Here is a 12,014-nt window from a genome sequence, read left to right as displayed (position 1 = left end):
AGCTCACAGCCTTCAGGTGGCGCAGTCCGAAATCCTCCTGACCCACCCATTTACGTGGCAGCTGGCACAAGGTTTTGTGCCCATAAGAATTTCTGTGCTCATCCCAACCATCCCTCTATGGGGGAATTCAGCATCTGAGCAAAGCCCGGTCCTGCCAGCACATCATCCTCATCGTGGTCACCTCGGTGCCAAAACTTCGCTGGGATTCAACACTGCCCCCGCGCCCCTGCCCCACCTGGAGCCGACCACAGCCTGCAAGGCAAGCGGTTTTAATGTTGCCAAGACAACTGTGTTGACAAAATTCCCTTTTTTTAGATGACGGAAACAGGGTTTTGTTTTAATTTAGAGTTCAAGGCTGAGCATATTTCAGTAACACGACTGCCGCTTCTATTTTACTGTTTTGTGCAATATTTTCTTGGCGCCTGCGGTGTGCGCTGAAACAAGAGTTTAGATAAAACCGTCAGTCCTGCCACTAACCCCGTCTCAAACTGATGTTCCTATTAGGGCTTGGCCCATCTGTAAAACATAAATTTCACTGCAATCAATTTGCTGAGAGGACTGGAGTTACACCAGCGATTCCGCTTTGACAAATGAGAGCCGCGTTAACACAACGACGCTTCGCCCTAAATGACAAAATAGGTAGATGGGAAATAAATGAGAAAACGCCGTGTGATGGATGGCCTTGAAACCCAATCCCAGCACGAGAGAGGAGTCGCGGTTCCATTTAGAAAAAAAAAGAAAAAGGGAATTTAAGATCGCAGCAGGTTGGCTCGAGCTGTAATAGCTCCGGAGCCGCCAGCCGGCATCAATAACGCCCGCGGCAGAGCGCGCGCCTCGGAGGCATTGCAGGAGTTCAGCTCCAGGCTTGGTGCAGCACTGCTCCCGTACCCTCCTTCACTGCTCCCCTAAATCCCTCCAGCACCATGTTACGTTTCCGTGCTGTACTGAGGGAAGCAGCCCGATCAGGGCGATAAATGGCAATAAGCCTTATCACCACCGACTTCCACCACCAGTGACTCACGTCACTATTTAAGACTCTCAGAAAATATTAGGCTCCTTGGTCCTGTCGGCTCTTTCCAGCAGCCAGAGGCACAGGAGAACCCGGGGTGCATCCCCCCGATGCCTTTTGGCCCCTTCGAGGAGCCAAGGCCGATCCCTTGCTCCTGCTCTGTGCCAGCATCCCCTGTGCCCACACCAAGGCGGTGCGTTCCTGCATTCCCGGCCACTTTCCTGCGGGTTTTGCCTTCGCACTTGTTGCCATAGCACCACCAGCAGTGACAAAGTTCTCCTGGGACCCGTTCCTTGTCCCATGGAGGGCTCTGGCTCTAATTCAGGCAGGAACAGGGTGGGGGGATGCAGAGTTTTTGGCTTCCTAATTTTTGCTGCAGGTGCTGCCGGCGGGAGCGAGGCTGTTTGGTAGAGGCAGCAACAGCCCCACGCTGCCTGCTCTGCCGGGGCTCCTGGATAGAGCCCCGCTTGGGGCAGGTCACGAGTGCACGAGGAGAGGGTGGAAATGGCCCCAGTGCTCCTCAGTTCCTGATGCTTCTCTCATGGGGCAGCCCTGTGCTGGTGATGCTGCTTTTGGTTGAAGCACCCCAGCAGGACCAGAGCCCCCGGCTGAGACCTGCCACCGCTGCTTTGATGGTTTTGGCAAGTCCTGCTCTGCAAACATGACTCTCACGGCAAGAACGGGCTGTGTGCTTCCAGCAGGTCTGAAATCATAAGCCCGAGAGCCTGCAAAATGGGATTAAGACAAGCCTGCCCTGAAAGGGTACTGCAGGATCTCGTAAGGCATTTCTGAATTGTCATGTAAAAGAGGAGCTATAGAAGGAGTTGCATTAGCATAAATACCTCCAGTTTTATCTACACGCATGCAGCGCTTGCAGGCTTCCACGCTCTGCATATTGAACTGACACACGGATAACATATGGGCTTCACAGACCCATATCTACGTGTCATGCTCTTGCTTCCCACGGCCAGATCCTGAGCACTTGGGCGCCGTGGGATCGGGACTTATCGCCACTCGCCCTACAGCTGCTGTGCTGGGCGCTGGCTGCCCGCAGCCTAACGCCGAGCTCGTTTGGAGCAAACAGAGGGATGCAAACCTGCTTCCATCCAGCTGCAGCCAGACCGTGGCTTACAGAGCCTTGGCTCCTCAGGACACAATGCGTTTATTTTTGGATGCCCACAAGAGATTGGATCACGTCTATAGGTTTCATGTAATACACAGATACAATCGGAGCAGCGGGAGTAGAGCGCAGGCTTTTCAGTTTCATTTGTAGTCTTTCCAAACCGGTCCCTTGCTGTCGGGGTTATTTCTTTAGTAAAAACTGATGGTATCAACAAGTATCAGACAATATTCTCGTTACTCGGGAAAGGTAAATGCTAATCTATGCGAGCTGAGCTCATGTGACTTATCGGTTACTAAATATAGTTGTTTTCAGGCGCCGATTTCGGCAATCTGGCAGATTTCCTAAGCCTTTGTACAGATCCACTACGGAAACACAAAACACACGAGCAAAGCAGTGGGGGGAAAACCCCCTGGCAGGGGCCAAATGGTCCCTGAGGGACCGTTTTCGAGGTCCCCTCCCCAGCAGCAGGCAGGGTGGCGAGGATTGAGCCCAGACCCCGTGCATAAGATGGCCTCTCCAGTCCTGGCTGGTGGAGGGAATGCACACAACTCAAGGGGTGCGGGGACTCGTTGCTCTCCTCCGCTCACGGGGAAGCGTAGCACTTCCCCTGGTGCAGACGTCTCGTTGGAGAAACGTCCTCCCCACACCTTGCCTGCGCACGAAGAGGCTCTGTGCCGGGAGTTTGTTTGCAAACACAGGCACGTTTCAGAGCCAGAGTACACGACTGAGTTTGGGGCGTCTTTAGGAAAAGATTCTGGGTGACACGAGCTAGAAGGAAATAGAGGAAGAAATTGCTGATGGAAAAAAAAAAAAAAAAAACTCTTTAAGATAAGATTTCCCCATCTGAGACCTTTAACCAAAAAGGCACAGCCAACAAGAGGTGCAGGCAGAAATCTGGCAGGGTGCTGTTTTGTTGCCCCCCACCCCCCCCAAAACCTCCCCGTTGCTCTCCATCTGCATAGGTCCCATTCTACCACCTTCCTGAGCCGCCAGCATTTGGGGCTGCAGAAAAAGACGCAGCAAAGGGAAGCACACGAGCATTTACAGCAGCCGAGACCCCGGCCCCCGCAAATACCCCCCGCGATCTCCCCCCGTCCCCCGCGGCAGACAGCCCCTGCGCCCACCAGAAGGAAGGAGACGCTTCCCCTCCAGCTCGGTGAGAGGCGGAGCGGCTCCTCGGGGACTCGGCAGATAATTGTCAAGTTGCCTGCCAGAATTTCCTCCTGACAGCCAGAACTTGAAAGCGTTGGAAGAAAATGTCTGCACCTGGGCTGTGGAGTCAGCGTGCCCTGGGGGGGGGGGGGGGGGAGTTGCGGAGCAGAGGCAGAGGAAGCGATGCCCGTTTGCACCCACCCCAGCACCAGGGGGTCCAGATGTGCATGCACGGGCGTCTCTTGCCCTCTTTTTCCCCTCGACAAAATCTTCCCACCACCCCGACCGTTACGTGCAACCCGTGCCAAGAGCCAGACCCCAAGCAGGGCAAGCAGGGCTCGTCTCTGTCGCTCCCTGCACCAGGGACTCATGTCCCAGGGGACCCTCGAGTCCTAGGTGGGCAGAGCCAGGGGGCAAGGTGCAGGCTAACCCCCCCCCCCCCCCCCAAGGACAGGAGTCAGCCGTGAACACTGTGTCCCGGGGCTTCACTGGGTGCTGCGGCCCCTTTGGGTGCCCCTTCCCCACCGGGACCGATCAGGATCTGGCCCCCTGCCCACCCCAGTGCCCTGGGGACCAAGGGGACACAGTGGGGCGGTGGGAACAGCACTGCTCAGGTTGGTGTCGGGTTTTTTTGGGGGGTTCTCCTGCAGTGTCCCCCCCCACTCAGTAGCTGGGGGGGCCCAGCGAGTGCTCGTTTCAGCACCCAGGACGGCTCCGGCACCGCCCGCGGCTGGGGGGGGGACAAGACGCAGCCCCTGCCTGGCCCCCCTGGGACCCGCATCCCCCCCCACAACACCAACTCCCCCGGGAACCTGACCCCCACCGCTCCCCCTTCATCTCAGGATACCGGACAAATCGCACCTGTCCCATGCCTCCCTTCTTGCCCCCCCGCCCCCCAAAATTGTCCCCAGCCAAATTGCCCCCTCCCCCCCCGCCCGCTTCCCCCCGCCTTCCCTCCCCCTGGAAGGGAACCCCCCCCTACAAACAGCCCCCCCCCAGCAAACCGCCAGCCCGTGCCAGCGGCCCCCCCGGCCCCATACAAACTTGCTGCAAAGAGTCGCGGGGGAGGGAGCTGGCTCAGCGCCCCCCCACAGCCCGGGGGAGGCACACGGAAGGGAGCCCCCGGGTGGGGTGGGGGGGGCACACATCGCTCTGCCCCCCGGGGAGAAAAAAGCGGCTTTGGCCGGGCACATCCCACGCGTTTCCCCCCCCGCGATGGCTGATAGCCCCCGGGGGGGGTTTGGGGGGGCACCCCCTGCCTCCCCCCCCCCCCCCCCCCCCCCCCCCCCAGAAAAAAAAAGGCACAGCGGAGCGGCCCCGGTGCCCCGCCGGAAAGTTTCCCGGAGAAGCGGAGCGGGGCTGGGGGCTGCCCGGCCGTCCCCCCCCCCGCACCTACCTGGCGGCGGAGAGGAGCCGGCCCCGGCCCTGCCCGGAGCATCCCGGAGCGGCGCTGGGCTCGGCTGGGCTGCGGGGGGGGGGGGGAGCCAGCCCTCGCTGCGCCCCTTTATCCCGGCAGCACCGAAACGAATCCGCTTTGACGTCCAACCAGGGTTTTTATGGGTGTGGAGCGAGCCGGTGCAGCCCTCATTAGGAGACACTCTGCTCTCCAAATCATACATCTTTTATATAACCTCATTTCCAGCCTGGCTTGTCTCCCCCCACTCCCTCCCCTCGGTGAAGAGCCCCCCCTACTTCTTGCCTCCCCCGCTAATTAAAAAGCCGAGAGACCCCCCGGCCCCCACTTGTTGCCAGAAAGCTGCGTTTGCATCCCACGGGCCCTCTGCAGCCTGCCCGGGGCAGTGGGGGCTCAGCCCCGAGCCCCCAGCAGCCCCCTCCGTGCCCCTGGAGAGCCACAGCCTCCCCCCGCCCCCCCCGACCCTGCACCCTACTGATCAAAGGAGCTGCAGAAAAGGCCCCTCTTTCCCTGAAAGCAAGTGTCCCCCCCCATGCCAGCTTGTCCCTGCACCTCTGCGCCCAGGGCAGGTGGCACCAGCCCCACTGGGGTCCCCCCCATTGTCCCCAGCTTGGAGCCTGGGCACACTGCAGCTGAGGGCTGGGGCAGCCCCTGAGCCTCTGCTGTCGTGGGGGTGCACAGGGGGGACTCCCCCTCGCCCCGGCTCCCCTCCTGACTCTGTACCTGCCCCTGCTAAGGCCCAGTGCAGACCCAGGCTTGACATCAGTCTTCAGGCTTTGCAATTGTGCTCATTCCCATGGCAACAACAAACACCGAATTATAGATATATAATATTATATAAACCCCACCGGGCTCGCGGGCAGGAGCAGGAGGCTCACCTGCTCGCAGCCTCCCCCCCCCCAGACCCCAGAGGCTGCTCCCCCGGGAGCACGGCTGCGCATTTCCAGCCTGGCCCCAGCTCGCTGCCACGGCTGCCCCAGGAGCCAGCCACCAGCCCTGCTGCCTCTCGGGGGGCTCCCAGGTGAACCGCAGCACATCGCAGGGGGCAGCTCGATTGTAAAAATTCACCCAGGGGAGAAGGGAGCAGCAGCCCCTTTCCTCCCCTGGGGACTCCTTGTGGAGGTGGAGAAGGGGAGAGGGTAGCAGGATGGGGGCTGTGCCCCCTGCTCCTTGCGCTACACATCTATCAAGCTGTAACGCACTGTCTGGGGCTAATGAAAACATAATTATGCCTGTTTAGATGCAGGAGGACTAATTTAATAGCAAGCTACCAAACAATGCCTGCTCTGCTCCATCGGGCAGGGAAGCCTGCCCCGCGGAGGGATGAGCGGCATGGGTAGGGTGCACACAGATGAAGAAAGGCTTCACGACCTGGTCCCAGGCTGAAAATTGTCACCTTCAGCCCAGGCTGAGAGAAGCCCAAGGGATTCTCCTTTTGAGGCTCATATTATCGAGCCTGGTGCTAGAGATGCTCAGGGAAACTGGACGGGGCCGTGCCACACAGCTGCCCGCAGACACACTCTGGAGCTGCTCCGTGGCAGGACCCCAGAACCTCTCCACCAGTCCCAAACCCTGAGGCTCACGGCTGCTTTTAGGGCTGGAGGAAGGAGCTGAGGAGCTGCACTCATCCATGGGCCACCACCTCGCTAGGGCATGGTGGCACATGCTTCTCCTACGTAAAACTTAACGGAACAATGCTCACTTCTGTATCAGCTGGGGCTTTGCAGGAGCCCGTGAAGCCAGGGGCACAGCACAGTGTCAGAAGCTGCTGGCCTGTGCGTGTCCCACCAGACCCCTGAGACCAAGAGTAACCCCAGGCAGCCTTTTCTTCTAATTAGGAGGTTCACAAACAGCCCACGACCCAGGGCTTGACCTGGGGATGTAGAAGGTTTCTCGCCACCTTCTCCATCCCCTCTGCACTGAGGGAGCCCGTACCTGGCCCCTGGCTTGCAAACAAATATTTGCACCTCCCTTCCTCCAGCAAAGAGCACTCGTACACAGGATTTCTCCTTAGGGAGCATGTTCCTGTAATTCTGCCTCACCCTGTCTGGGGAGCCCAGAGTCACGGAGAAGACATCCATGCTTGGGAGAAGTGCCCCCACACCTCGTCCGTGGAAGTCGCATCTCTTTTTGCAGCCAGGACCAAACACTGGCGGTGCCACCGAGTGAGTTACCCCCAGAAGCAGCTCGGGAGGGGGGCACAGCCCCTGCCCTGCCCCTTGCCCAGCTCCCCCTCTGTCTGAAATCAGCTCAGTGCTGTTTGCCTCCAGCCATATGCTCCCAGTGCTTATAGAAGCCAAATATAAACCAAGCAGCTCGTGCTCCCCCAAGTTTCCTTCCCCCCCTCCCCTGCTCTGGGCTCGTCTCCCCTCTGCTCGCCCTCACCCACCTCTACCGGGAGCCGTGGGCTTGGGGGGGTGCCAAAAATGCTGCTCCTGGTGCTTGGAGGTGCTGGGGAGCCGGCAGGGATCACGCACACACACACAGCAGCCCCGGCAGCCGCCGCGCTGGAGTTATTCGGCTGCTATTTCTATGCCACCCGAAACGTGTTCGAGGGATTACGGCGGCGGGAATAAAGAACGGGCTAAACATATTTATACCGAAGCTTAAGGAGCCGATGTAACGGCACGCACACACACACACACCAGCTGAGAGGGGGGTCTGGCACCGAGGCTGCAGCGATTTGGGACAAATCCCAGGATTGTCTGTCTGTGTGTGCTCCAGTTTAAAGCGAGTGTGGATGCTGGTGCTTGCCTATGGGTGGCAGTGAGCCTTCACGGTTGCTGCCCTCCCCGAGCAGAGCGGCTCCGGAGGGCCTGGGAAGTCCCCCAGCTGGGCAAGCTGCAGGACACGTTTTGGGGAAAAAGCTGGGGAAACCCACCCGAGAGCCAAACACATGCCTTCAGCCTCCCTGCACCATGGGCTGTGTCATTAAACGTGCTGCTGGAAAGTCTTCCAGAGCGCATCTCACCGCCTCCGACGGTATAAAGTGGGTTATAAAGGGTGATCTCTTTCTCACACATACGCGTGGGCACGCACACACACACAAAATCTAATAAAAAGATATTAGTCGAAGAGTATTTGGCTTCTGGCATTAAACTCAAGCTTCATACAGACACCAAAGAAATGAAATTATGGGAGCTCACAAACAAGAAATTCCAGGGGGATGAATTAATGTTTCATCACTATTACAGGGCACAGAAGTACCTGTCTGTCCTCCCTTGTGTTTCTTTCTCTTGTACTTCAAAATGTGAGGCTCCTGCCTTTCAGAGCCACAGCATCACGTCTCCCACAGCACCATCCCCACCTTCCCATCAAACCGGGATTGTTTTCATCGTCACTTTAAGGACGCGCTGGAGATCTGACAAACGCACCAAAGCTCAAGGACGCCTTGTAAATCCAGCGTCTAATTTGAATAGATGAAAAACCTGCTTTGAGCCCTCGCTTCGCATGCTGGAACCGGCTCGAGTTACTTCTGGGTTATTCAGATGCAAACACTGTTTTTAAACACAAGTGTCTGAGGCATCCGCGAGCAGCTGGAAGTTTGGGGGCAGATGCTCAGCAGCGGCAGAGCTACACGACTCCACCGAAATCAGCGGAATTGAGATCATTAAAGCTAGAGAAAAGCAGCCAGCCCTCAGTGTTTTATACCCTCCGAGTCCCTGTCTCAAGCCCCTTCCCTTCTAGGGGGATGAACCCCCAGACGCTGCCTTTTCCCCTTCAGATCAGCTCTCGGGGTGACCCCAAATTGGAAAATCACTGTGTCAACCCTTAACAATATATTTAGAGTGTTATTTCTATTAAGCCACACGTGGCAGAGGGCTGTAGGTTAAAGGCTCTTTCTAAAAGCCCCAAATCCCTAATCTCAAGCTAAAAGTTATCACCAGGGACCTCGGGGTGGGTAGTGACAAACACAGGAAAGGGCCTTGTGTCAGCCAGCGCCCTGGGTAAATAGGTGAGGGGCGGGGAGCGGAGGGGCTGAAGCAGGCTGACAAGCCTGATAAGCCAAATCTGCAAAGCATTCACAGCAAAAAGAACACAAAGCGAAACCCAAAAGTGGAGAAACAGCTGCTGTCGAGTCCTTAATTTCCAAAAAAGACCCCGCTAGCAGAAAGAGAGCAGCAAGGAAAAATGGCAGAAATATTCTGCTACCCACCAGCAAAGCCCCTGGTGGGATGTGGAGATGGGTGGAGAGGGAGCCTGCAGCATTCCTGCTCCCCCACAGCTCCACTGGAATAAAGCAGAGAACTTCAGGCCTCCCACGAGGAAGGATGCGGCCCCTCCATCCCACTCACCCCTAAAAGCAGGGCAGCCCCACTGCAAAGACCAAGGGAAAGGTGATAATGTGGAAGGTTGGTCCCAGCCCTCAAATTACAGCTCCAGCAAATGCATGTCGGGGTGTACACCTGGACATGCACGTCGGTCACGCACCTCTGAATCAGCATCCTCCAGCCCCAGCCAAGCAGCGCCCAAGGATCTGCCCCAGCCCAAACGCATGAGTCAAAAGCTCCCCAAAAAGGGAGAAAAACAACAACTGGGGACACAGAGCTGGGCCTTTTTCCTTTTTTTTTTTTTTTTTTCCTTTCTCCCCACAAACAAAAGAAAGACAGCGCTCAGCCTTCCCACCAACTGGTGAGAAGTTTGCAGAGGCAATGCCAGGAATTCAGATTTATTTCTGGAATGACTTTAATGGGATATTGAAAGGCTGCTGTAATTTAGAGGTATTAAGTAGCTTCTCCCAGTTAAACCAAGACAAAGTTAAACACTGCTTGCTGGAGAGGAGCTGGCTGCACTAAAAAACAGCACGATTACCACACCTCACCTCCACTGTAGACAATTTGTTCCCCTTGCCACCAAATCAGTCCTCAAGAGCAAGAAAAGGAGGAAACAGAGCCTCCTGAACCCAGCCGAGGCCAGATCCTGCCAGCCCTCCCACACCCCGTGTCACTTCGAGCCAGCGAGCCCAATGCAGGATTTAACGTGCCGGGCCCCTAGCTCATGGCTTTTGGGAGTTTTTAAAGGAATTTACAGCTTTTTGGCTAACCCAGCCTGGTGATTCACCTACCTGCAAGCCATCCCGGTCCTGCTGCAGAAGGCTCCCTGGGGCCGGATCCTGGCTCAGCTCAGCACCTCTGTTTGCAGGCTCCCCAGGCCAACCCCACTAATTAGAGGGAAGCAGCTCTGCAGTGTCACCTGCTTCGTTAGCACAGGTGTCACCAGCTCCAACGAGGTGCGGGACCCTCCCTGGGGCTGAGATGTTCCCTGATTTTCCCTCTCCCCATGGATTTCAGCCCAAATGTCAGCCCCTGCCATGCCCCCCTCGCTGGGGCTGTGCAGCAGGGATAAGGTCATGGTCCCATTGTGGTCACGCTGCCAGCAAAAGCCCTTTGGCAGCAGAAATTGGGTTGTGGCTGTGACTCCTCTAGATATACGTCCCCTGCCGCATGTCCCACCTCAGCTTTGCGCCAGGGCAGCTCAGCCTGCTGCACCCTCCCCAGCCCAACCCACATTTTCTGCCCTGCAGAGACCGCTATGGGATAATTTGGGGCGCAGAGGTGCTCAGAAGACACCAGGAGAGCTGGCATCCTACAAACATTCAGGTGTTTATTTTATTTTTAGCAGCATCACCTTCCCCTCCTCGTGTGAGTTTTTTTTGCAGCAAGAGCACAGCCGATGGGCTGGGAACGGGCTCCAGGTTCGGAGCCAGAGGCACTCACCCACACAGCCTGAGGGGGAGCTTTGAGGCCAAAACTACTGCAAACAGGAAAAACAGCCTAAGGACCAGAGAGGCCACCTTGGTCCAAGAAGCACTACCCTATGGAAAGCCAGAAAACTGGCCCCCATCTCCCCAGCCCCTCTTTTACAGACAGGGAAACTGAGGCACAGGAAGGGACAGGGGTCAGCTGAAAAACCTGTATCACTCCCGACTTAAAAAGTGGAGAAAAAGCATCAAAGATCCTTTCTTTTCCCTCACCTGCCTGCTGGGTGAGGGACAGGGCTCGGGGCTTTCCCCACAAGGCTGGAGGAACACCATGCCTCCCATGCAGGGTGCGGCTGGAAAGCGCTCGCCCCAAGACACCGGCCGCAGCCGGAGCAGCCCAGCCCAGCACTTGGCAGAGCAAAAGCTTCTGTTTGCCATTTAGCAATAAATCAGCATCAGACACTCCAAAAGAAAGACCAGAAAGAAGGGAAAAAAAAACAAAGTAAGGTCACGATAGCAAAAGAAGTGTTGCAAAACACCCCGTGGCAGCAGGGGGATCGCTGCCTGCTCTGCACGGGCAGCTCCCAGCCCCAAAACGCTCGCCAGCAGACCCCACCCTGCGGCACTGAAGCAACAAGCCATCCCTGCCCCATGCAGGGTCCTCTCCCAGCAGGGAAAATGAGGGCAATTTGGGAAGTTTGGGGACACCTCCAATTTGGCAGCTTCCCAGGCAGGGTGTCCAGAGGCGGCATGGGGCAGGTGGCCCCGGTGCATCCCTCCCTGGACCTGGGCACTGCAGACGTCCCCCAGAGACCCCGCAGGGAAGAGCAGGAGCCCACTTGCTTCCCCCCTTGTAGCTGTAAGGCAGAACAAAACCCACTTTGGATGCTTTTTTGCGCAATTCAGCTTTCTCACAAAGAAATCACTGTTTTTTCCTGGGGAATGTTTTCTCCTCGCTAGCTCCGCAGCCTGCTTCCCCTTCCCTCTCCAGCTTCCTGCCGGCTCATAAAGCAGCCTCTCTCACTGTTTCTGAATTTTGGAGAGATATCACAACCTCGAATGTGTTTTTCTTGCTCCTGGGGTCCTATCAACCCCCTGCAGAGGAGCGCGGGGCAACCTATGGCCCTTGCTGCTGCACTCACGGGGCACAGAAGTGAGCTGCAATAAACAGCCACATCTGAGAGCTCTTTGCTTCCCTGATATGATTGAGATTGACAGGGCTTTGGACAGGCTTCCCCCTCCCCATGTTTTTTTTTCTCTCTCTCTCTTTTTTTTTTAAATTTTTTTTCAGCCTTTTATTCCCAGTGGCCAAGAACATTTAGTCTGGCCGGGAAAAGGAAATCACATTAGAGAATTACGGCTCATTTAGCAGGTCCCACTGGAAGCCCTGCAATAACCACTGCCTTCCTAACAGGATTAGCCAGCGTCTGAACCTCCCGATCGCACTGCAGTCGTCTCCACTCCCAGCATCTCAAGGACCCCAGAAAACACCAAGCGACCACAGAAACCCCAAATAGAAGTGGACCTGAAGAAGGAAAGAGGGAAGAGAAGATGGAGGGGGCCGAGTCCTGCCTGCCTGCAGCCACAGACCCCACTTTGCCTTGATGACTTGGCC

This window comes from Cygnus atratus, chromosome 17, assembly GCF_013377495.2.
Source record: "Cygnus atratus isolate AKBS03 ecotype Queensland, Australia chromosome 17, CAtr_DNAZoo_HiC_assembly, whole genome shotgun sequence".
NCBI classification, from domain to species: domain Eukaryota; kingdom Metazoa; phylum Chordata; class Aves; order Anseriformes; family Anatidae; genus Cygnus; species Cygnus atratus.
This window is presented reverse-complemented; position numbering follows the sequence as displayed.